The 25,035-nt window shown below is 38.7% G+C and overlaps 2 long non-coding RNA genes across 2 annotated transcripts in view; one reads left to right on the top strand and one right to left on the bottom strand.

Moving 5' to 3' along the window:
- LOC309477998 overlaps positions 1–25,035 on the top strand; it is a 136,264-nt gene that overhangs the window by 9,451 nt on the left and 101,778 nt on the right. The window lies entirely within an intron of this gene.
- On the bottom strand, positions 12,697–13,900 carry LOC309476812. The gene is made up of 3 exons (XR_014198375.1): positions 13,563–13,900; positions 12,913–13,180; positions 12,697–12,839 (listed from the first exon to the last, which is right to left on the bottom strand). It is a non-coding gene; the product is annotated as an uncharacterized lncRNA (long non-coding RNA).

Genomic DNA, 25,035 nt, shown 5'->3' with positions numbered 1-25,035 from the left:
TCCTGTATCCAAAAACAACAACAACAGCAGCAGCACGCGGATAATGAATAGTTCGGGGCAGATAGCGATCGCCTTTGTTTGCGCTTTGGTGCTGGGTACTGACCCACCAGCAGCACTTGACACTACTGTGCCTCATGGTCTTCATTAATAGAAGGAGAGAAGGTGAGCAAGAAATGGGAAATGTAGCTGGAGCTGTGCCACACATATCCACGATACCCGTTACCATGGAGTTCACCGACACGGACTGGCGTGACAATTTTCGTATGTCACGTCAATCTTTTGCTAAACTTTGCCGTATGATGGAGAGAGTGATGGAGCCCTGTGAAGTAATCATTCGCACACCAGTGCCTACAGGGATGCGTGTTGCCATGGTGCTATACAAACTAGCAAGCTGCGCAGAGTATTGTGTGATCGCAAACCAATTCGGAGTGCACAAGTCTCACTATCTCGGTACTTTCTGCCGTCGACAAAATACATTATATTCATGGTTTTCACCACACTAATAAAGAAATTGGTTTCCTCCTCGCTCCAAAAGTATGGTGCTGTGCTGCGTCGCGCCTCTACTTCTTGTTTACTTCCGGAATACTGCACGCGGGTTTTTGTATGCGCCAGACAGCGCATACAAGAAGTTCCTCTACTCAAAAGACCAAGATTCCTTGTGAATAGAACATGTGCAGAACACAAATCAATGTTCCTTTTGATGGGGATATGCCGATACGCATTTACATGACCAAATATTCGGGTTAGAAAAGGGGTAACCCAGGGATCATATTCGGGTTTTTAAAAACCGGAATATGAGCATATTCGGGTTTTTGCCGGTGTTTACATGGCCATGCGTGACGGGTTATTGCTAATATTCCGGTTTTGAACGGGTTATTGGCTGCTTGTAAACGTAGTCAATGTCTCTAAATCTCCCCCCATGGTTTATAAAGGAAACCTGTTTGTTTCCCTGGTTGGAAAAGGAACGTGAGGGGAACTCCTTTTTTGAAAGTGTTGGTTGGGCACCGAGTGCTGGCCAGTGAAGTGGTTTTGTTGTTGAGGAGGAGGACGATTCTCCCCAACAACGTCCTCAAAAAATTCATGTTCTTCGTGGTCGTGGAAATTGTGGTCAAAATAAGGAGGTCTATTGTGTCGTTTCCCCCCCCCGTTTCTTCTTTCGTTTCCCCCTATTTTTTGTGGGAGGCCTGTATGGGCCTGCGACCACTGCACAATGGTCAAAACCACTGGGAGATCTGTTTGGACCTCTGACCAGTCTGAATTGATGCTCGTAAAAAGCAAGTCTATGAGAGGAACCAGGCCTGGGCCCTCTAGAACTGCTTGTGAACTCACGCGTGTCATGACCATCTCTTCGGTCATACATGTGTGTAGCCTTGACTCTCTCTCTTCCCCTTTCTCTTGAGCTCTCTTCTAGCTCTTGCACGGAAGCGTGCATTTGGGTTGAAAGGTAAATAATTATTTCTGTTGAAAACTGGAGAACTACTGGAGAGTCTGAGTCTATTTCGTGGAGTGTTTCTTTGTCTCAAGCGGCCTCTAAAGACATCCATCCTGTAAGTGCACTGAGAAAATAATAATGTGAATGAAAAATAAATTTACAATAAAATGATCAAACAAGCCTATCGTGACGTTTCGGTATTTATAATACCTTCTTCAGGCAGGCTTGTATATAAAAAGATAAAGAAAATATCATATATATTTATTAATAAGATAGTATTGTATAATATAGGCCTATATAATATTTTTAAGTTTATTATATTTTTATAGTGTTTCTTTAGTTTGTAAGTCAGCAGAGTGATTTCCGCGTGTCAGCGCGTTCTCCGAAGACCGAAGTGAAGTGTGAGTGAACGCGCGCCGTTCGCGCCCCCCCCTTAAGTAAACTGTGCTGAAGAAAAAAAATAAAATTCTGAAAGTTACAATATGTACGATTTTTTTAATAAAATATCCAAAAATCACTTGCACAGTGTGATATATTTCCTGCAGTTGTGTACTTACAATATTTTTAATTTCAGAGAAATTCAAATTTTAAATAATGGCTCGTCCCTGTCACCCTGTCCCACTTGTCGCCTGTCAATGATGTAATATCCGCGTTATCCCTGGTTTCCGCTCGTACTGTCATAGTAACCATGGCAACAGACGTGGACAACTGTGTTATGTCTAGCGCAAGCTCACGCTGTTGTTGTTTCGTTCAAACATTACGGACCATGGCAAGCAGACTTTGGGACAAAAGGAGAACTAAAACAAGGATCAATATCAGCGTTTTCGAGATGCCGAGAGCTAGCGTCCGCGACTAAGTTCGACTTGACAGAGACAAGTAAATGTAGAGGTGAGCAAATGTACATTAAACTAATCAATGTTAAATAGCTCAACATGATGAAATGTTAGAATATGATCAGTATGTTATTCTAATGTTGATCTAGCTTACTGCTAGTCTCATACAGACAAACTAACACATAGAATAACATTATAACTTTCAACACACTCAAAATGCAGTTTAGTGTGATAGTGTAGATCAAGTGAAACAGCGCTGCGTTACCTCAAGTTTCATTCGTCTAATAAACTGACCTGTGTGAGTAGTAATTCAGCACTTGCGGGTAGTTCGGTAGAATGAAATATCCTCATTCCTTTATATCCGCGGGACTCGTGTGTGGCGCTGATATGTCTCTCATTAGCAATCGCGACCTGCTTCATACCTCAGTCATGTTAAAAACATCAATGTATTCACTCATCCATAAACGTTATTAGATCCTTCGGTATGACAGCAAGTTCCATAATTCCCCTTATGTGTCATCAACATACCTTTGTTATTGTAAGAGGTTAGCGACCCCTAGCGGCGAAAATTATATTGTTGCTTTAAAAGAGTCAAATCCAACAATATTAATCAGCGAATTGTGAGTAAATATGATCAGTAACAGATGTATAAAAGATTTTTGATGAAAATGAATTCATTAGTAGAGTTACACAAAGTTTTTGTGTAAGTAGGTCACTCTCTCCTCGTGCACTGGTAAAGCGACGAGTGGAGAGACCATGACACAACATATTTCACGAGGGAAAATGGTAATATAAAATGATTTCTGGTTACAATTGTGAAAGAGTAACATGAACATATAGAGTGGACAAAATGACAGGGTGGACAAGTGCTATAAAGAATGGATATGGAATGGATGGATGATTTCCCATCTCTCACATACAACCAGTTACATTACTTTATTTTGAACTGGATTTAGAAATGAGATTTTTCCCTTAACAGGGTGGACTAAAGTTGACCACATCAAATTTGAAAGATAAAATTTGTAAGTATAGACAAATTAAATAATAGAGGATGTCACTCGCTTGCCCAAGTTATTTTCCATGCAAAGATGTGATGACAGCTTTATGATGTGATGTCATTTAATTTTTCCAACATTCATTTAAAAGAAAAGTAAAAAACCTTGATTTAAATTGCTAAAATAAATATATTAATTAAAAAGAAGAATTATTTACATTAGAGAAAATCATTATTAAAATGTCCAACAATGTAGTAGCCTATGTATTTATCATGAAATTGAGCCTGGGGACAGAAAAGAAACTGATATGGTGGTTCAAAATGCTGTAAAATGTCTCACTTTTTCTTTTCTTTTTTTAATCAACTTCAATATGCTTATAATTCAAATGGTGTTATTTATGATTAACAGTTTTAAAACGGAGTTCAACATTTTAAGGCAGTAAGAATTTGCAAATATAAATGCGGATTCAACGAGTCTTGTGGATTTTTTTCTTTTTCATCTTTATTTAACGACTGAGAATTTTTTAATAAAAGGCACCAGTAACTGAAGAAGAAAAAGAAGATGGACATAATAAATACATAGACGCCCTATTGACCGCTTTGGAACATTGCTGCGATGCGTCACAACCATAGACAGTATGGGATCACAACCCTATGGTCACAACGTGTCCGCCATTTTGCTGAGGGCAAGACTGCGCTGTAATCAAATGCAAGTAAATGGCTGAGCTGCGGTTTTTCTGGATAACAAAAAAATAAATGTATCAACCGATTTCAGTGGTTTGTATGTGGTGTACAACAAGTTCCATCTCTAGTTATTTAAAATCTCGATAGTTAGACTTAAAAAATAATTTTTTTAATAAGGAATTGTCAAAGCTCAGACTTGTCATGTATTTGACTTTTTTATTCTTGGATAATAATTGTGAAGACCCCCATACTGAGATATAATTTAATCATTTAATCATTCCAAATTTGAATGATAAAAAAAGCCGGCAAGTACATAAAATAAGCTATTAAAATCTTGAAAAAATGAGCAGTGGTCTCTGCTCTCAAACGCTGGGGGCGTGTCCACTGGCTGCGCTGAAACCACGCCCACTCGCGGGAAAGCTGCCGTCGCCACACTCAACTTTCACTATTAAAACCGGAATGGATGCTCCAAGCAGCTTAATTAGTTTTACAAAGCCATAACGTTACATGTTCGAGCCTGGACTACCTACTATGATTATAACATAAAGCACACAAGGCAACTTACACTCATTGGTGGGCACGCACTGCCGACGATGGCACCAGTTGTCGGCGCGACGGGAGGATGAAGGCCGAGGCGGGAGAGAGTCGGCTCGGCCCCATTCACCAGTAACCGCGGATTATCACAGTTGACTCCGACGAAAGTTTATAAAACTATCCTGTGTAAAATGATCACTACAGAGGTGGGTGTTGGCGGTGATCCTCAGCTCTCCATCAAGGTGGCTCTTCACAAAATGAATCCACCTCTTCTTGATATGATCGTTTTTCGGAAATTTAAATAAGGTCACCGATCTGTTTTGTACGTGATCGCATCCAGGTAGTACGCATTTCCGTGACGAAGGCATAGCTAGCTAGCAAACTGTAGGCTGTAGTAACTAGTACTGACAGTAACTCGCGATTGAGAGAGAGAGAGAGGCAAACCGATGTGAATGTGCTCTATTTATATTGTTAGGGGAGGGGCCAGCCTCAGTGGCTCCAGTGCGTCATCAAGTAGGGGCGTGTCCAGGAGCTCAGGGGCTCCAGTGTGTCATCGAGCCCCCGTTTTAGCCCCGTCCAAAAAATCCTGAACACAGCAATGGTGAAAAACTGTTTAACGGTCTAACTCCACAATTCAGTACTTCACAGTTCACAGTCTTTGTAATATGATTTAGCAATACATTTCTAATGTGTAAATGAAATAAAGTTTTCTTATTGTGGAAAAAGCATTTTCTGTCATGACTCATGACCCGATTTTAGCAATTACAAAGATAACTGATGGATCCTTTATGGTAATACATATGATATCATGGTACAACTACAGTGCAATTCAAATAGTAAATATAAGATAAAGTGAAAAGTAATAGTAAATAGTTTAGTCAATAAAATAAATAAACAGTATACAGCAAATAAAAAAGTAATGAATAGTATAATTTTATAATATCATAAGTACAATAATATAATAATAATATATTGATAATATCATATAGTTTATGTATAATACTATAATAATAGCAATAGAATATGACATTATTTTTTATTGTCTATATTCTGTAATTGATAAGTTAAACAGTGACTATGAATAGTACAATAATTTAACAGCATAACTATAATAGATTGATAATCGCAAGTGGTATAATATTATAATAACAATAATAAGCATTAAGCTTATTATTAAGAAGTCTTCTTCTAATAATAAGAACAGCAAATACAATGTAATATCAATTGCAGAATAATATAGACCATATGAAAAAAATATGAAACATTTAATATTGATCATTAAACTGACATTTAACAAAAATAGATTTGTGTCATACAGTGAAGAGAATGTATAAATAAAATAATGTATGTATTTTAAAATATTCTTACATAGGCTAACGTTATATAAAATAAAATGACACAACCCTGTCTCTTTTTGTTAAATTTCAGTTCCCTTTCGAGAGGTCTCTCGTATTGCGTAAGTTAGCTTGCGCTATGGGAAAGCTCCTTTTCTCGAGAATATTGAAGCCAAATCTGTTCTCAGGCGAGGCGGCTCAGACGCGCGAACCAATCAGGGCACTTCACGCCCTGGCACGTCAGAGCCCGTCAGAATTCATTCACCCGTCTTCATGTATGGCAGACGATCGGGGAAAAAAGTCTTTAAACGAAACGCGTGGTTTTTGACCGCATCAACACGCAATGTTTGTTCGAGTTAACGCGACAACACGCACAGCAGCCAATGAAATTGCTGTATTTGAGACCATATTTGCATATGTGACGCGATGGTACCAGGCGGGTAATATATCGACCGGAAGTTGAAGCCGGCCGCGTGCCGCCATCTTGTAGCAGAACTTCACTTGCGTTAGCATTTCCATTGACTCCCATTCATTTTGGTGTCACTTTGACAGCGAATAACTTTACATCTGAGGCGTTTAAAGACTCCATTTGTCCATTATTTATTTCTAAAGAAACACGACAATGTATAAAGGGCTCCATTACCTTCTATGTTACATTATGGCCCCATAGAAACAGTTTTTGTAAAAACAGGCTAACGATTGTGTCATAACCACTCGACTCTCTGTCGCACAGTAGAGAGATTACCGTACAGACAGGAGGAGAAGCTCGCAGGCAATCGGGGGGACGTCAAGGGAATAACATTTTAAAATAAATACTATACAAAATAATTAATCAGAATACTTACTCCTGCTCACTCACGCCAAAGAACTCTTTGCTCAAGCTCGCCGTCTCTGCAAGATTAACGTTGGCAGTTTGCACGCACAGCTACAAGAAGATTTACATCTGCCAGACAGGTTGCTCACGTCATCAAGCTTAGTTTGAGTCGGTTTGAGTCTGCGCGTCAGGAACGGAAGTGCTAAAAAATCGCTAAAAATGGGCTTCACTTGTCTCAATTGAGTTCCAATGAGATGGCTCTGTTCACTTCTTATACTGTCTATGGATGGTACGTATGTCTCTGGTTGGTATATACGTATACAAGCATCAGACGTCATGTTTATTCATGAAGGATATCGTAATGGTATACGTGTGCAAACATCAGAGTTCACGAGGGATAATGCATTAGGCTTGTTTGAGATGAGCAAAATCTGCGCAGAATCGATCACCGGTGATCAGCGCGAGATGCATGCCGGTTAGAAATGTGTCCTAGAGCGGTCCGCCTTGCTCTGATGTCATGCTGACGTATGTCAAAAAACTCTCGCGACCGCAAGGCGCACGTGTCGGATTCTGCAGTCGAGCGCAGTTGCTCTCCACCGACTGCGCTGATCAAAAGCATGATGGGAAAGGACTGGCTGAGGACACAGCTTAATGCTCATTGGTTTAAACAACCGTGATGTAGCCTATTGTTCTCTTTTAAAATGTTTGATTTTAAAACTCTGATATCATGTTTTATGTGTATATGTTATGTGTGAATATTCCCAAACTATCTAACAGTACGATCTCTATGGGTTATGCAATGTAATTTTTATTAAAAAAACACACAAAAAAAACCCCACGTCTGTATTAAAGAAAAAAAGATTGATAAACATGTATTTTAGGCCACTGTCGGTAGCCTAAAAGAGGCCTAGAAATAGGGTTTCGTTCCGACAAACGGGGCACTAATTTTTCTTTTGCTCAATATGTTCAACGTTAATAAAAGGTATCCAAGCAAAAAGTTATCCACGCATTATCCTGCAGTTAATGAGAAATTGTAATTTATTGGCGCACTATATTGACTGCGTATTGAGACGTCTAAAACTGTTGAGCTAGATTTTCAACCAATCAGCATCGAAAATGTAAGTAGGTCACAGCCGAAATCAAGCCAATATCACTACGCACATGTAAACATGGAGGAGGACGTAAGCAGCGCATCTTCATCTGATAGCGGCGATCAATCTCGATTAACACCCGTAAAGTGTATTCTTCATGTCGGAAAAGATGGTGGGAAAGGTCCGCAGCTGAAGTCCGATGGGAAAAAAATCAAGCATAGGAATGGCTCAAAACGTCGGACACTACGGAGCTAACGTTAGCTATTGCTAATAAACATGTTGCCCTCCTGGACAAACCGGTCTCTGATGTCCCAACAACTACGGGTTTCACCCGGCCTGCTATCCGAAAATAGGCGCTATCTGTATAAACAAACCACATATTTGAGCTTTAAACAACTACATTCTCGACTGAAAAACTCTTATAACTACATTTCATGACACAATAACAGTAGTATTTTAGATTTAAAAAAATACTCCTCCATCTTTCTGTCGATGGGGCGAGGGGCTGAGCAGAGAAGGATGATGACGCGCGCTCCAGGCTCCACTCCTATTGGTTGTCGCTCGCGAAAGTCGCTCTTCATTTGCATAAAGTTAAACATTTCTCAACTTTGTAGTGTCGCCGGAAGTCGCCCGCTCCCCATTGCAATGAATCGTGTCGCTTTGTCGCGTGTAGTGTGAACGGGGCTAAAGTTAATTAGGACTAATCCAGTGGGAGCAGCCCAGAGAGTCACCACACGTAGACTGCACAGAAGAGTCTATCAGGTTGCCGGGCCAAATTCCTTATGGCATTTGGATGGTAATCATAAGTTAATCAGGTATATGGTCCTTCTATTATTTTTCTTTCATGTAAAAAAATAGACAGTGGCACACTGCTAAAACAAACAAATAATTTTGTTGTTGTTGTTGTTAATTAGATTTTACTCTTTTACTCTGGGTTCATTGAAATGTAACAGGCACAATATTATTGATGGCACTCAAGATGTTATCTGCCAAATACAAATAAGTCCAGTAGCATTAATTTCCATCACCTTATCCATACTTGGCTTTAGATCTTTAGAGATGACTACCAGAATAAATGCTACGTAATTTGATCATGTGATAATGGAGGGGAGAATAATGCAGTCTGCCTATTTATGAATGTCTTCCGGGGATTCACCAGAGGAAGTGCTTTGAGAGGAAGGAGCACACACAACCAAAGGATCGAGAGATTGTGGCGGGGCATCTCCAATACTTACTATGCCTTATTCATGCTTTTGGAAAGTGAAGGTAAAATTGACAGTACCAATGAAATGCACCTGTGGGCATTACATTATGTGTATATACCTCGAATTAACAGGGATCTCCAACTGTTCATTCATCAATGGAACCACCACAAGCTGAGAACTGAACGGTACATGTCTCCCCATCAGCTCTTCATCCGAGGATGTCTCTCACAGCTAACTCGAAACCAGACAGGGATACGTGGAATCCTTGGAGCAGATGAAGAGCCAGTTGCAGATGTAAACATTCCTCCAGCTTCAGAAGAAGTTTCCCCCCAAGATTTTCAGACAATCTTCAACTGGCCAGAATCTGTTGAGATTCCTGCCAACCACTTCAACGTTCCAGGAGGAGTCATGGAACAACTTGTGCAGCAGGTCAACCCTCTTGGTGGAAGACGTGATGATTTAGGAACTGATCTTTTGGAGCAAGTTATTAACTTCCTTGGAAATATTCCTCAACCCATATAGATCACACATACACTGGAACAAAGGTTTGGATTATTTCAGATTTTTTATGTTTTTCACTATGGCCACTTAAGCTGCATTTATTTGATAAAAAATATATTAAAACAGCAATACTGTGAAATATTATTACAATTTAAAATAACTGTTTTCTATTTAAATATAGTTTAGAATGTAATTTATTTCATTGCCCTTACAAGAAACATTTACTATTATTAACAATGTTGAAAACCGTTTAATATTTTTGTGTACACTACTGGACATTAATATTTAACATTAACAATATTTGTATTTAGTTAGAATGCATTAAATTGATCAAAAGTGACAGTAAATAATTTCATAATGTTACAAAATATTTTTTTTACTTTTCTTTTTTTATCTAAATCCTGAAAAGTATCATGGTTTATTTATCACAAACATATGATGAATCACAAAAAATATTAAGCAGAACAACAGTTTTCCACATGATAAAAATCATAAATGTTTCTGAGCATCAAATCAGCATATGAGAATGATTTCTGAAGGATCATGTGGCAAGACTGGAGTAATGATGCTGAAAATTCAGCTTTGAGTATATTCACTGGAAAAATAATACATTTGACAATATATTTACATAGAAAACAGCTATTTTACATTGTAATATTTCACAATATTACTGTTCTTGCTGATTATTATTAATATGTATTAAATAAATGCAGCCTTTGTGAGCATTAGAGACCTATTTAAAAACATTAAAAATCCTAAACATTTTTAGGATTAGCCACCAATGCAGATCATATCATAAGTTCTTCCTATACCAGTCACTCTTTTTAAGATAGAGCAAGTATTGACCAAGTATTCATTTTGGGTGCTCTACTCATTTAAACCTAGATTTCTGAAGTAAATTGTTTGTATTTACAACATTATATTTAGATCTTTGCATTTCACAATGATTTTGAGAAACAATGCTGTACTCATTTATAAAACATAACTGAACTACAGTCTATATATTTGTCTAGAAATACATGACCAAGGACTGAAAATAACTTTTCTTATTAGGATTCTGCAATAGTGTAATGAAATAAAACAGAAGATGCAATATTTCCTCTTATTTTTGGAATTTTTATTTTCAGAGAAAAAAAACAAACATTTATTGTAGTCTTTTAATTAATTATGCAACGTTGCCAACAACTGTTGAAACTACCAAATCCACTTTTACCATTGGAAATGTTCTCTTTTAATTGTGTATTTCTAAACTGTTTTATGCATTTGCATTGTTAACATTCAAGAACATAACAATATTGTTAGAGAAAATAAAGTTTTTGCAAAAAATTCTCACTGAACTTAATGACATAGTTGACCCACAAATGAAGTTTCTGTTATTAATTACTCAACCTCGTTCCAAACCCGTAAGACTTACGTTCATCTTCAGAAAACAAATGAAGATATTTTTGATGAAATCTGAGAGCTTTCTGTCCCTCCATTGACATCTACACAACTACCGCTTTGACGTTCATAAATAGATCGTAAAATTAATCCATATGAATAAAGCGTTTTATTCCAAAATATTCTGAAGAGACACGATCGCTTTATATGATGAACAGATTAAATTTAGGCTTTTATTCACATATGAACATCAACACACATCATTTATGATAAACGGAAGCTCAAGCATGTTTGAGTGAATGAACCTCTCTGGTTCTCGCACGTCAAGTGAACATGCTTGAGCTTCTGTAGACCACAACTGATCATGTGTGAGTTGATGAATGTTTATATGTGAATAAAAGCCTAAATTAAATCTGCTCATCATGTTAAGCGATCGAGTCTCTTCAGAAAATTTAGACTAAAACCCCTCAATTCAAATGGATTAGTTTTACAATCTATTTATGAAATTTTTGACACGCCAAAGTGGTAGTTGCGTAGATGTCAATGAAGGGACAGAAAGCTCTCAGATTTCATTAAAAAGATCTTCATTTGTGTTCTGAAGATGAACAAAAATTGTACAGGTTTGGAACGACATGAGTAATTAATGACAATAAATTTCATTTTAGGGTCAACTATCCCTTTAATTAACATTTGACTAAATTGACTAAATTAGATTTTTCCAAATCCAAGGTACCCTTTAAGTGCTGTGTTAAGCAGGTCAGTCAACACCTCCTCTTCTTGGATGCCTCGAGGCAAAAAGAGCACCATGCCACAAGTTGAAGCAAATGGAAGCCGGCGATTTTCTTGCGTGTAAAACTCAAGTCTTGGTTCTCCGGGGAAGCCCAATGGGGGAATGCTGTCTGCACCAGTAATAAATACCAGCATCTCCTGAAAGGTGATTGTTTTTCTGTAAAGTTAAGAAAAGAGGGTGTAAAAAAAATATGATATTTTACTTAAGCTTATTGATCTGCTATATAAAGGCAGTATCACATAACTGTGCTGTTTTTCAGATTATAAAAACAGCTGTGATTGCTTGTTAAAACCATGCAAATACTGTATATTGACGACTGTGAGAGTGATATTGAAGAAAAGCATAATTATCAAATATGACAATATTATTAAAAAATGATCCCAGTCTGATTACCCTGAATTGAATTCAGCAGGAGCTCCCAGCAAAAGATGGTGTCTTCCTCCGTTTCTCTGAGGTTGCTTCCCTCCTCACTCCAGCAAATTGTGAACAGGGCTCTAAATTCATCTCTGGTTAATTCTTTCTGCTCATTCGTAAACAAGGGAAGGAAGAACTTCCAGTTTTTTTCAACAATCTGCCACAAGTTGCCACAGGAGTTCATGCCATCCTTAAATTGAGCGATCATGTCTGCTGTTCTAAAATAAATATGTTCCAAGAAATTTCCATACTGTATATTATTTAAAAGTAAAATAAAAACATTCAATTCAGTGTCCTCCGCAAGAATTGTCTCCCTTTGTAAATATGAGCATGTAAAATTGTCTTAGCTGTTTATCCTTTTAGTCTTTCATTCCAAAACCTTTGGAAGGAGTCAAGGAGATGAAGTTACACAAGCGGGGATCTGAAATATCTTGATCCAGAGACTGTTTTACTCAGATTTGCCAAGGGTGCCAATATTAGTGGAGGGCACATAAATAAACATGATTCAAACTGTAGACTGATTAAAATGTAAATTATTTTGAGTTTTATACCTGAAGTTTTTTGTTTTTTGAGCACTACTTGCGTTGTTTTTGCCTCTTCATGATGACTCGCTTAATTTTGTCCTAATCTGTAAGTCGCTTTGGATAAAAGCGTCTGCTAAATGACTAAATGTAAATGTAAATGTGAAGTAAATATAGTGTTTGATCACCTGACCATAGATCCGTCTCATATCCGCTGCACTGTAAATTCCAGGGACACCACAGTCAGCAATCCAGTCTCCTAGGCTTGACACTATTCTATCTATGTCTTCTTGGGTCTGACAAAAAAAATACCTTAAAAGAAAGAAACTCCATTACCCTCACAAATCATAAATGCCTTCTGTTTGAATGGTGTGAAGATACATACCTGTCGCACTTTATCTTGAATTTCACCATCTGGCAGGTTATGCCAGTCAAATTCTTCTGCAGAATCTGGTTGGCCACACATTAGTTTGGATAATGTGTTATCTAGTGCTTTGAAACCTGGTCCACCATGCATGAGAGACCAACCAATTAGCTTTCCCGCTGTGTAATACCGGTTCATTTCCACAGCTACTTGGTCATAGGTGAAAAACACCTGGCCTGTTTTCCCCTCAAAAACTCAGAATGATGACTGCACACCCTGCATCAAAAGCCTAGAGAAATAAAGCCCTAATACAATTAAATAATTGAATTGATATTGAAATGAAAGCCTACAATGTGGAACACTGCCACAATATTACTGTAATATTGATATTTTAGGACTCTGAAGTCATATTTAAAACCATATTCAATTGATAATTGAGACACAGGATGGCACCAGTTTCTATACTATGGTGTGATACAAGATACATAAATGAAGCGCCATTTCAGTTACCCGATGAGTGGTTAGCATTGCCATAAATAACGGTAAATATGATATAATATCTGACTGCAATAATGTAAACAAATTTGTTTTGTATATTTGCTATAATAAAAAAGACATCACATAATATTTGATAAATATATTATTAAATATGATAAATAGTTAAGACCAACCTGAAAAATTCTCTGCTAGGTCCCCCATAATCATCGGCACTTTCACCCACAAATTCAATTTGTGGGGATTTGTGCCATGCAAAGTAGGTTGATTTCAATGCAGTACATGCACTGTGTAGAATTTATTTGCTTCCTGTGACTGTGTTGGAGAACCCCACATCCTGATCACTGGAATGGATGGGACTCGGGATGCTTCCTGTGACTGTGTTGGAGTACCCCACATCCTGATCACTGGAATGGATGGGACTCAGGATGCTTCCTGTGACTGTGTTGGAGTACCCCACATCCTGATCACTGGAATGGATGGGACTCGGGATGCTTCCTGTGACTGTGTTGGAGTACCCCACATCCTGATCACTGGAATGGATGGGACTCGGGATGCTTCCTGTGACTGTGTTGGAGTACCCCACATCCTGATCACTGGAATGGATGGGACTCAGGATGCTTCCTGTGACTGTGTTGGAGTACCCCACATCCTGATCACGGGAATGGATGGGACTCGGGATGCTTCCTGTGACTGTGTTGGAGTACCCCACATCCTGATCACGGGAATGGATGGGACTCGGGATGCTTCCTGTGACTGTGTTGGAGTACCCCACATCCTGATCACTGGAATGGATGGGACTCGGGATGCTTCCTGTGACTGTGTTGGAGTACCCCACATCCTGATCACGAGAATGGATGGGACTCGGGATGCTTCCTGTGACTGTGTTGGAGTACCCCACATCCTGATCACTGGAATGGATGGGACTCGGGATGCTTCCTGTGACTGTGTTGGAGTACCCCACATCCTGATCACGGGAATGGATGGGACTCGGGATGCTTCCTGTGACTGTGTTGGAGTACCCCACATCCTGATCACGGGAATAGATGGGACTCGGGATGCTTCCTGTGACTGTGTTGGAGTACCCCACATCCTGATCACGGGAATGGATGGGACTCGGGATGCTTCCTGTGACTGTGTTGGAGTACCCCACATCCTGATCACTGGAATGGATGGGACTCGGGATGCTTCCTGTGACTGTGTTGGAGTACCCCACATCCTGATCACTGGAATGGATGGGACTCGGGATGCTTCCTGTGACTGTGTTGGAGTACCCCACATCCTGATCACGGGAATGGATGGGACTCGGGATGCTTCCTGTGACTGTGTTGGAGTACCCCACATCCTGATCACGGGAATGGATGGGACTCGGGATGCTTCCTGTGACTGTGTTGGAGTACCCCACATCCTGATCACTGGAATGGATGGGACTCGGGATGCTTCCTGTGACTGTGTTGGAGTACCCCACATCCTGATCACTGGAATGGATGGGACTCGGGATGCTTCCTGTGACTGTGTTGGAGTACCCCACATCCTGATCACGGGAATGGATGGGACTCGGGATGCTTCCTGTGACTGTGTTGGAGTACCCCACATCCTGATCACGGGAATGGATGGGACTCGGGATGCTTCCTGTGACTGTGTTGGAGTACCCCACATCCTGATCACGGGAATGGATGGGACTCGGGATGCTTCCTGTGACTGTGTTGGAGTACCCCACATCCTGATCACAAGAATGGATGGGACTCGGGATGCTTCCTGTGACTGTGTTGGAGTACCCCACATCCTGATCACTGGAATGGATGGGACTCGGGATGCTTCCTGTGACTGTGTTGGAGTACCCCACATCCTGATCACGGGAATGGATGGGACTCGGGATGCTTCCTGTGACTGTGTTGGAGTACCCCACATCCTGATCACGGGAATGGATGGGACTCGGGATGCTTCCTGTGACTGTGTTGGAGTACCCCACATCCTGATCACGGGAATGGATGGGACTCGGGATGCTTCCTGTGACTGTGTTGGAGTACCCCACATCCTGATCACTGGAATGGATGGGACTCAGGATGCTTCCTGTGACTGTGTTGGAGTACCCCACATCCTGATCACGGGAATGGATGGGACTCGGGATGCTTCCTGTGACTGTGTTGGAGTACCCCACATCCTGATCACGGGAATGGATGGGACTCGGGATGCTTCCTGTGACTGTGTTGGAGTACCCCACATCCTGATCACTGGAATGGATGGGACTCGGGATGCTTCCTGTGACTGTGTTGGAGTACCCCACATCCTGATCACGAGAATGGATGGGACTCGGGATGCTTCCTGTGACTGTGTTGGAGTACCCCACATCCTGATCACGGGAATGGATGGGACTCGGGATGCTTCCTGTGACTGTGTTGGAGTACCCCACATCCTGATCACGGGAATGGATGGGACTCGGGATGCTTCCTGTGACTGTGTTGGAGTACCCCACATCCTGATCACGGGAATAGATGGGACTCGGGATGCTTCCTGTGACTGTGTTGGAGTACCCCACATCCTGATCACGGGAATGGATGGGACTCGGGATGCTTCCTGTGACTGTGTTGGAGTACCCCACATCCTGATCACTGGAATGGATGGGACTCGGGATGCTTCCTGTGACTGTGTTGGAGTACCCCACATTCTGATCACTGGAATGGATGGGACTCGGGATGCTTCCTGTGACTGTGTTGGAGTACCCCACATCCTGATCACGGGAATGGATGGGACTCGGGATGCTTCCTGTGACTGTGTTGGAGTACCCCACATCCTGATCACGGGAATGGATGGGACTCGGGATGCTTCCTGTGACTGTGTTGGAGTACCCCACATCCTGATCACGAGAATGGATGGGACTCGGGATGCTTCCTGTGACTGTGTTGGAGTACCCCACATCCTGATCACTGGAATGGATGGGACTCGGGATGCTTCCTGACTGTGTTGGAGTACCCCACATCCTGATCACGGGAATGGATGGGACTCGGGATGCTTCCTGTGACTGTGTTGGAGTACCCCACATCCTGATCACGGGAATGGATGGGACTCGGGATGCTTCCTGTGACTGTGTTGGAGTACCCCACATCCTGATCACGAGAATGGATGGGACTCGGGATGCTTCCTGTGACTGTGTTGGAGTACCCCACATCCTGATCACTGGAATGGATGGGAATCGGGATACTTCCTAAGTCCTGAGTAGCAGCCGGTTGGTCAGTTGAAGATTCAACACTGGATGCAATTAGTCCCTAAAATGCATTATAATATCACCATAAGTTTTTGTTTTTTCACTTTTAGAAAAAACTTTGATGTATTAAAGTTGAACTTACCTCTATTTGAACACCTGACATCCAAAGCACATACAAGGTTGAGGACCTACTAATTTCATGATCTGAGAGGCTACCATCAACAGTGCTAAGTATAGTGTTCGGTGACCAGGACAGCTGTACACGGAATACTTCACTGGCCATGTCGTCTGAACCAGCAAAGGCAAACAGATCCTTTACAACACATGAGCAAATATAGAAATGACAAATCAGAACTATATCATGAATATACTGAATGTGCAGAAAGAACTTACAAATGAGCCAACACAAAATACCTGAATTGGTTGAGACTCAACAAATGTCCTTGTTTTCCTGGTGCCATCAGGGTACTGAAACTGTATTGCAATGCCGTGCTCCGGCTCAACAATCTGACATACATGTGCCCTCCTTTCAGCAATTTTCTTTGAAAAGATGTATAAATGTTACACACACACATATACATTATATCATATATAGGAAAACATGATTAAAACTGAAAAAATAAATAGAAAAAAACCTCTCTTCGCCTTTGTTCTAAGGATTCAAACTGGCGCCGCTGATGATCCTTTTAACATAATGAACAGATAAATAAAATCATTACATTTATTAAGTTTATAACATTATTCAAAGTTAATCACAAAGTCCAAAACAAAATCTTATTTTGAGAACCTAATATGCTTTAATTAAACATTACAGCAAACTACAAATAAATGTACATATTTCACCTGATAGATGATGAGAATGCTGGTTACTTACCCTGCTACTTGTTCCTGCATTACCTAAAATTTCTACGGTTCCACAGATTGGATCCTATCAACTAAATGACACTAAATCAGAATACAGATTTTTACAGGGTCAAATATCATATTCATTTTGTTGTTCTTGCTGACTGACAAAAAGGTCTGAGAAATAATGAATATTTGACACTTTAGAATGAACATTTAAAAAAACAGTCACAGTTTGAAAAGAGGTGGTTTGTCTTAAGCAATATTGTAATAAATAAACGTATCATGTATATCTGAAGAATCACAAAGTGAGAAAAACTTACAGTAGTACTGCTTTGACAGTTCACCTCATTACTGCTCTCATGTTGTGTGCCAGCCGAACTGGATGTGTTCTGTCAAAAAGGCAGCATCATCTTTCAAACAACAGTTTTCTTTTTAATTAAATATAATTAGTAACAATACTAATAGCATCCCGGTAAAAGCAATGCAGGATAAGCACAAAACATTTATTTTTTCCCAAAACCAAATACTTTGCTATCCACATTAATTCCAGAGCTCTATTCTTTTACTTTACATCAACAATTACCTTGTTTGTGTATATTTATTTCTCATAAGCAATTTTATGAGAACCATCTGAAACAAAGTTGATACTTAATGAGCTCCAGCCCCCTAAGATATGAAAAAGCAACCTGTGAGCAATAAAACTGTCTTCTGGGAAGCTTCAAAATAGGAATCAGAGGTTGGATCTGTTGTCAGGACTGCCCAGTGACCATTTGAGGGTCTGATATGTAATCAGGGAACTTAAACCAAAAAAGGGGTTTCCAGTTCTCCATTTACATGAAGATCCAGGATCTGGTTCCAGCCACATCACTGATAACAGCGGCTGCAAAGAGCTCAGATGAGTCTTTATCTGATCTACATTAGCTCTCTGATTTTATGAGTATCTATGTAAATAAAGAAAGTGAGAAAAACCTTACAGTAGTACTGCTTTGACAGTTCACCTCATTACTGCTCTCATGTTGTGTGCCAGCCGAACTGGATGTGTTTGGTCAAGAAAAAAGGCAGCATAGTCTTTCAAACAACTTTTCTTTTTAATTGAATACTAATAGTAACAATAGTAATGGCATCCCAGCTAAAGCAATGCAAGATCAGCAAAAAAAAAGAACATGTTTGTTTTTATAGCATAATAATTAATTTGGGATATATATTTGGTTGAATACTTTGTTGTTCTTACCTTAAGCCTCACATATACCGCTGACCTGCCAAACTGTGGGCATGCTTTTATAGCTCAGCTCAACAGGTATTACCCTTCTCCTCCGGTCAACTCTGCAGATTTCAATTCCAGCCTCTCCTATTATTGGAAAAGCTTCCCTTATTTTCTGATGAAATGCTCTCTCATCCATTGAAAATGGCACAACTCGTTTTTTAACCGTTGTACCTGTTTAAAGAAAAAAAAAGATGATGTCAAATATGAATATCACAAATAATGATAATAATGGTCACATAATAACCACATTTAATAATGTCTCGTTAGACACAACAGAAAGCACTTACGTTGTGTTGTGATGAGATGCCTCCCACTATTTTCAATGAAAGAACTCCTAATGATGCTCTGCCTAGCAGCTCTTCTCCTTGTCGTGGCTGAGGCTTCATCGGGGATGTTGCTTTGGAACATTCTCAGTCTGATAAGAAAGCATTTATTTCATAATGCGTGAAGCCCAACGCATGTACGTCTTATAAGTGTTAAATCCATGTGTATTTTTTCTTATTTTTCAGCTTAGTAAACTGCTGTGGAGGTTTGGACATGTTATGAGAAATGATCAACGATAATGAAGGACTGTACTGCTGTAAATCCATTCTTACGATATACTTGGTACCATGTTAATAAATGATTTCTTAAGGATCTGCTTTTAACCATTGTGTGGTGTTCATATTTTTGTTACTCAGCCAGTGTTCGTGGGTCTGGTTGACCCGCTGCATTTCTGGGTTTTTAATTCAACATAATCAAACAATTTATGTTAAAATACTCAACAGATGTTTACTTCATCCCAAGTACAAGCAATATAAACAGCATATATGGTTAATGTTTTCCCTTTATTTTGTTTAGATCACATTTAAGAATTGCAACCTTGTGCGGGAACGGCAGGGGTAGTTCACTCTCTCACACTTACACACAATCTCTCTCTCACATGCACACACACACACACACACACACACACTCACGCACACACACACACTCACACACACACACACACACACACACAGTGTACAGTGTGTGGTCATTGAAAATGTGTTCTGATATTCTTCACAGAAAATGAGTCTGAGGTTGAAAAAATTATTAATCATATCTTTTTTCTTTTGACAAAAAGTGAAAACGGGTCCTACAGACCCGAACACCATACAAGGGTTAAAGTTGATAGGGATCAAAATGAAATAAAAATACAAATTAACTTAAAATATCTTACCTGTTTAGCTTATTTAGATTTTGGCGTGAAATTTGAATTACATTAACGTACATTAAAGGTGTAGAAAACCAACCTGTCAATTGTGTTGTGTTGTGTTGACAAATTGTTGTCATCGTCTTCATTTCTCAATCGATTTTGTATTAATGCATTAAATCTTGTATTTAAAGCCTCAAGTCTTCTCCTCAGTGTCATTATCGTGCTGATGTCACATTCGATTTTAAGGAATTTAAGAGCACCCGGCCTTCTCCTTAATACTTTTCTCAATGTTCTAGTTAATGTCCTCTATCTCGTTAAGGCCATCTAGCGGCAATAATCATGAAATGCTATTTTATGTTCAGACAGCAGAGACACTTAATCTTCTTTAAGCGCAACGGAGCAAATGTGTCTAAAGAGAAAGTTAAAAGTTTCTGTCACAATATCGAGTTCTTCTAAGCTATCTGGGATGCTGAGATGATGAAACTGATCAGGAAGATTATTAATAAAGCAATCTTTAGTGGCAGAAGTGATAGGTCGAACATATTTGTAACACGGAGTCGGCTTTGCAGCCTTGGCTAAATGAAGTTTACACGAGACTAGATAATGATCTGAGATGTCATCGCTCTGCTGCAGAATTTCAACGGCATCAACACTGATTCTGTGTGATATCTATTCAACAAATATTAAAATGGCGGCCGGGAGGAGCATCAGCCTACCTCGTGGATTGAGCTCCAGAAATGTTTGGTGATAAATTAACAGAATTTATAGGAAATGTTATTTGCTTATTTGTAAAGTAAAGGAGAGAGAAAAAGTGGTAACAAGAAAAAAAAATATGGAGAAAGTAAAAAGAGAGTTGGAGGAAATCAAGGCTACGCTGAAAGAAACACTGATGAACTTGACCAGCGAGATCAACGAGTTGAAGGAGGAAATCAAGGCGAAAAATAACACTCTGGAAGAAATGATCAAAGCGAAAGACAACAGAATCAATGAACTAGAAAGAAGAGTGGAGGATTTGGAACAATATACTCGCGTCGAGGATGTAATTATTACTGGACTGGCAACGAAACACAGGAGTTACGCACGAGTTGTGGCCCAGGAGGGAGGAACAGGTGGCGGAAAGGTGTCTGGAAGCGTTGGAGACCAGCTGGACCCTCCGGAGGAACTGCAAACATTGGAACGGCAAGTGGTGGAGTTTTTTGAGAATCGGGGAATGTCTATTCGTAGTGACAGCATAGCGGCTTGTCATGTAATTTCAAGAAAGGTTATCTCAAAGAAACTTCCCAAACCGGCCACGCCAGTAATTGTAATGAGATTTGCAAATCGTAAATATAAGATGGAGTTAATGAAACAAGGATATCTACTAAAAGGCACTGGAGTATATATTAATGACCATCTAACAAAAAAGAACGCAGACATCGCGTGGCAAGCTCGCATGCTGAAAAAAGCCAAAAAGATACAAGCAACTTGGATAAGGAACTGTAAAATAATGATAAAGCTTAACGGAACACCGGAAGAATCCAAAGTAATGGAAATTAAAGATATTAAAGAACTGGATAAGTATAGAGAATGACTTTTATCTCGAGGGATCACATGGAATATGCTGGCGTGAATATGAACAGTGGTCGAGGGATGTTTATGGACTGGATCAAGGTTCAATCGGCTGGATATGGTTTCTATGTTCTTATGGACAAGGTGGGCTTCTTGGCAAACTGGGTAATAGGTCTGTGCTGTGATTGGCTGAAGGTCCATATAAGGAGTATACGAAGAGCCGACAAAAAAGGTTTGATGAACTCTTTTATGAAAGATCAAAAGGTACTCAAAAGTAAAAGGAGACATTTGTGTATGAAAAATGACAGAACCAAAAGATGAATCTTTACTTTTAAGTGATCATAATGTGCATGATTTTGAATGTGACGTTGACCCAGGAAGACATGTGTTTAATTCTAGCAATTCCACTTGTCGATATTATTCTGAAGAACAATTTGCCGAACAAATAGTTATTGATTCCATGTTTTCGTTAATTCATTTCAACTGTAGGAGCCTCTATAAAAACTTTGATAAGATAAATGATTACTTGCATACTCTCAAAGGACGATTTATGATGATAGCTTTATCAGAAACATGGATGCAAGAAGAACGAGGTGTTGTATTTCATATTGATGGATATGAATTGTATCACATTAATAGAACAAATAAGAGATCAGGAGGTGTTGCTTTGTTTGTGAATGAAGATTTAAAATGTAAACAAATTCAGTGTATGACGATGGCAATTGATGATATAATGGAATGCATATCGGTGGAAATTGAGTTGGAAAAGATGAGTAATATAATTGTTACGTGTATATACAGACGACCTGGGTCTCTGATGGAAACATTTATAGAAAAGATGGATGAGTTATTGAGTAAGGTAAACGAAAACAAAACTTTTTTAGTTTGTGGAGATTTCAACGTTGATTTATTAAAGGTTACAAAACAGAAGTCATCCGCTGACTTTCTTGAGTTAATGTACGGAAGAGGGTTATATCCGTTGATTGATAAACCGAGTAGAATTACAGAGCAATCAGCAACCTTAATCGATAATATCTTTATAAACTGCTTTAAAGAAAACATTAAATGTGGATTAGTTATAAATGATGTAAGTGATCACTTGCCAATTTTTGTTACTTTTACTTGGCAATTAAAAAGAAGTAAAGAGAAGATAGGGTGTAGATTTGTAAGAGTAAGAAACGATGATGCTATAAATAGGTTTCGGAATGATCTCCTAAATGAAGAATGGGAAGGAGTGTATGTGGAGGATGTTGATGCTGCCTACAATGCTTTTTTGAAAATCTATATAACATATTATGATAAACATTGTCCAATAGTGATACACAAACAAAAAGCAAATGAAAATAGAAAGCCATGGATATCAAAAGGATTGATGAATGCATGCAAAAAGAAAAACAAACTTTATAGAAATTTTATAAAATATGGAACAAATACTGCTGAAATGAAATATAAGGTGTATAAAAATAAGCTAGTAATAATTATGAGACAGGCTAAGAAGGATTATTATAATAAACTGTTGGATGATAATAAAAATAATATAAAAGGTACATGGAACATTCTGAATAAAGTAATGGGTAATAAAACAGCACACACAGCCCTGCCTGATCATTTTATTTATAATAATAAGACACTGTATGATTTGAATGAGGTGGCTAATGAATTTAATTCTTTTTTTGTAAATGTGGGGCCAAATCTGGCAGATAGTATCAAGATACATGACATGTCATTACAAAGAGGATGGAGAGGAGATAGTAGAGTACTGCAGTCAATGTTTTTAGGGGATGTTAGTGAATCAGAAATTATGTCTATTGTTTCTAAGTCGAAGAGTAAGACTTCCATTGACTGTGATGGAATAGATATGGTTATATTAAAAAAGACAATTGACTGTGTTGTCAAACCCCTTTTTTATATTTGTAATCTTTCTTTTGGAAGGGGTATTTTTCCAGATAGAATGAAGAGGGCAAAAGTTATTCCATTATTTAAAGAAGGAAATAAGCAAAGCTTCAATAACTATAGACCGGTTTCATTACTTTCACAATTTTCAAAAGTACTGGAAAAACTTTTTGTTTACAAGTTGGACAGTTTTTTAGAAAAGCATCACCTGCTGAGTGAAAGCCAGTATGGCTTTAGGCAAAAAAGGTCCACAGCGACTGCCGTAATGAATATTGTTGAAGAAATAACAACAGCAACAGATGAAAAGAAATTCACGGTAGGAGTGTTTATTGATTTAAAAAAGGCATTCGATACTTTGAATCATGATATTTTACTTTCTAAATTAAGTTTGTATGGAATGAGAGGAATGGCCCTTAATTGGTTGAGAAGTTATTTGCATAACCGGAAACAATATGTACAGTTAACTGATGTTAAATCTGAACTTATGGAAATTAAATGTGGGGTACCACAGGGTTCTGTTTTGGGACCTAAACTTTTTCTTTTATATATTAATGACATTTGTGATGTTTCCAAATTATTACAGTTTGTTTTATTTGCAGATGATACTAATTTCTTCAGCTCTGGAAATAATATACAGAAACTAGCAGAATCTATTGAATATGAAATGACAAAACTGAAGAAATGGTTTGATGTAAATAAGTTGTCATTGAATTTAGAAAAGACAAAATTTATGGTCTTTGGAAATAGGAAAATAAATGAACCTGTTGCTTTATCCATAGATGGAGTTGATATTGAGAGAGTGTTTGAGTTTCGTTTTCTTGGTGTAATTATGGATGATAAGTTATCATGGAAACCTCACATAGCACATATTAAAAGAAAAATCTCCCAAAACATTTTTGTTTTAAACAAAGTGAAGGAGGTATTAAATAATAAAACAATGAAAATACTTTATAGTTCACTCATCGTACCATACTTTATTTATTGCATAGAAGTCTGGGGGAACACATATCAGACAAATATAAAACCTTTATTTATTCTACAGAAGAGAGCTATAAGAATTATTCATAAAGTTAATTACCGAGAACATACAAGCAAATTATTTGCTAAATCCAAAATATTAAAGTTAGAAGATTTGGTTAAGTTTCAAACACTAATAATTTTGTTTAAAGCAAGATATTAAATCTTACCAGAGAAAATACAACACCTTTATCAGTTAGAAAAAGAGTTCAGTAGGAGAAGGTATAATTTTAAACATCAATTTGCACGTACAACAATAAAACAAATGTGCCCCTCAGTTATTGGAGTAAAATTGTGGAACTCATTGCATGATAATCTTAAAAGTTGTAGTAATATTGGTCAGTTTAAGTATAAGTATAAACAGAGTATATTCAGTCAGTATTAAAGGTACAATATGCAAGAATTTTTTTGCCGCTAGAGGGCGCTACATTCCAAACAACAACAACGGCGTAGCTTGATGACGATGTGAAGGAGCGTGGAATGATGGGAACTGTCGTTTTAAACTCCACCGTGGATGTAAATCAGTCAGACGGGAATCGAAAAATCATGTTCATGGATGAGGCTAAGTTCTATTTTTATAAATGTTGCGTTTAATGACATGCTTTTTGTGGCGAGGGGGGCGTGGCTCAGCGCGGTCTGTAACGGGAGAGAGAAGAGACGAGCAAGTAGGTCAAGTGCAAAGTATTATTGGCGTGGAGAGCT

The sequence above is a fragment of the Leuciscus leuciscus genome (assembly GCF_965113295.1).
Source record: "Leuciscus leuciscus genome assembly, chromosome: 16".
In the NCBI taxonomy this organism is placed as follows: Eukaryota; Metazoa; Chordata; class Actinopteri; order Cypriniformes; family Leuciscidae; genus Leuciscus; species Leuciscus leuciscus.
Note: the sequence above shows the minus strand (reverse complement) of the source record. Positions and strands in the feature narration are given on the sequence as shown.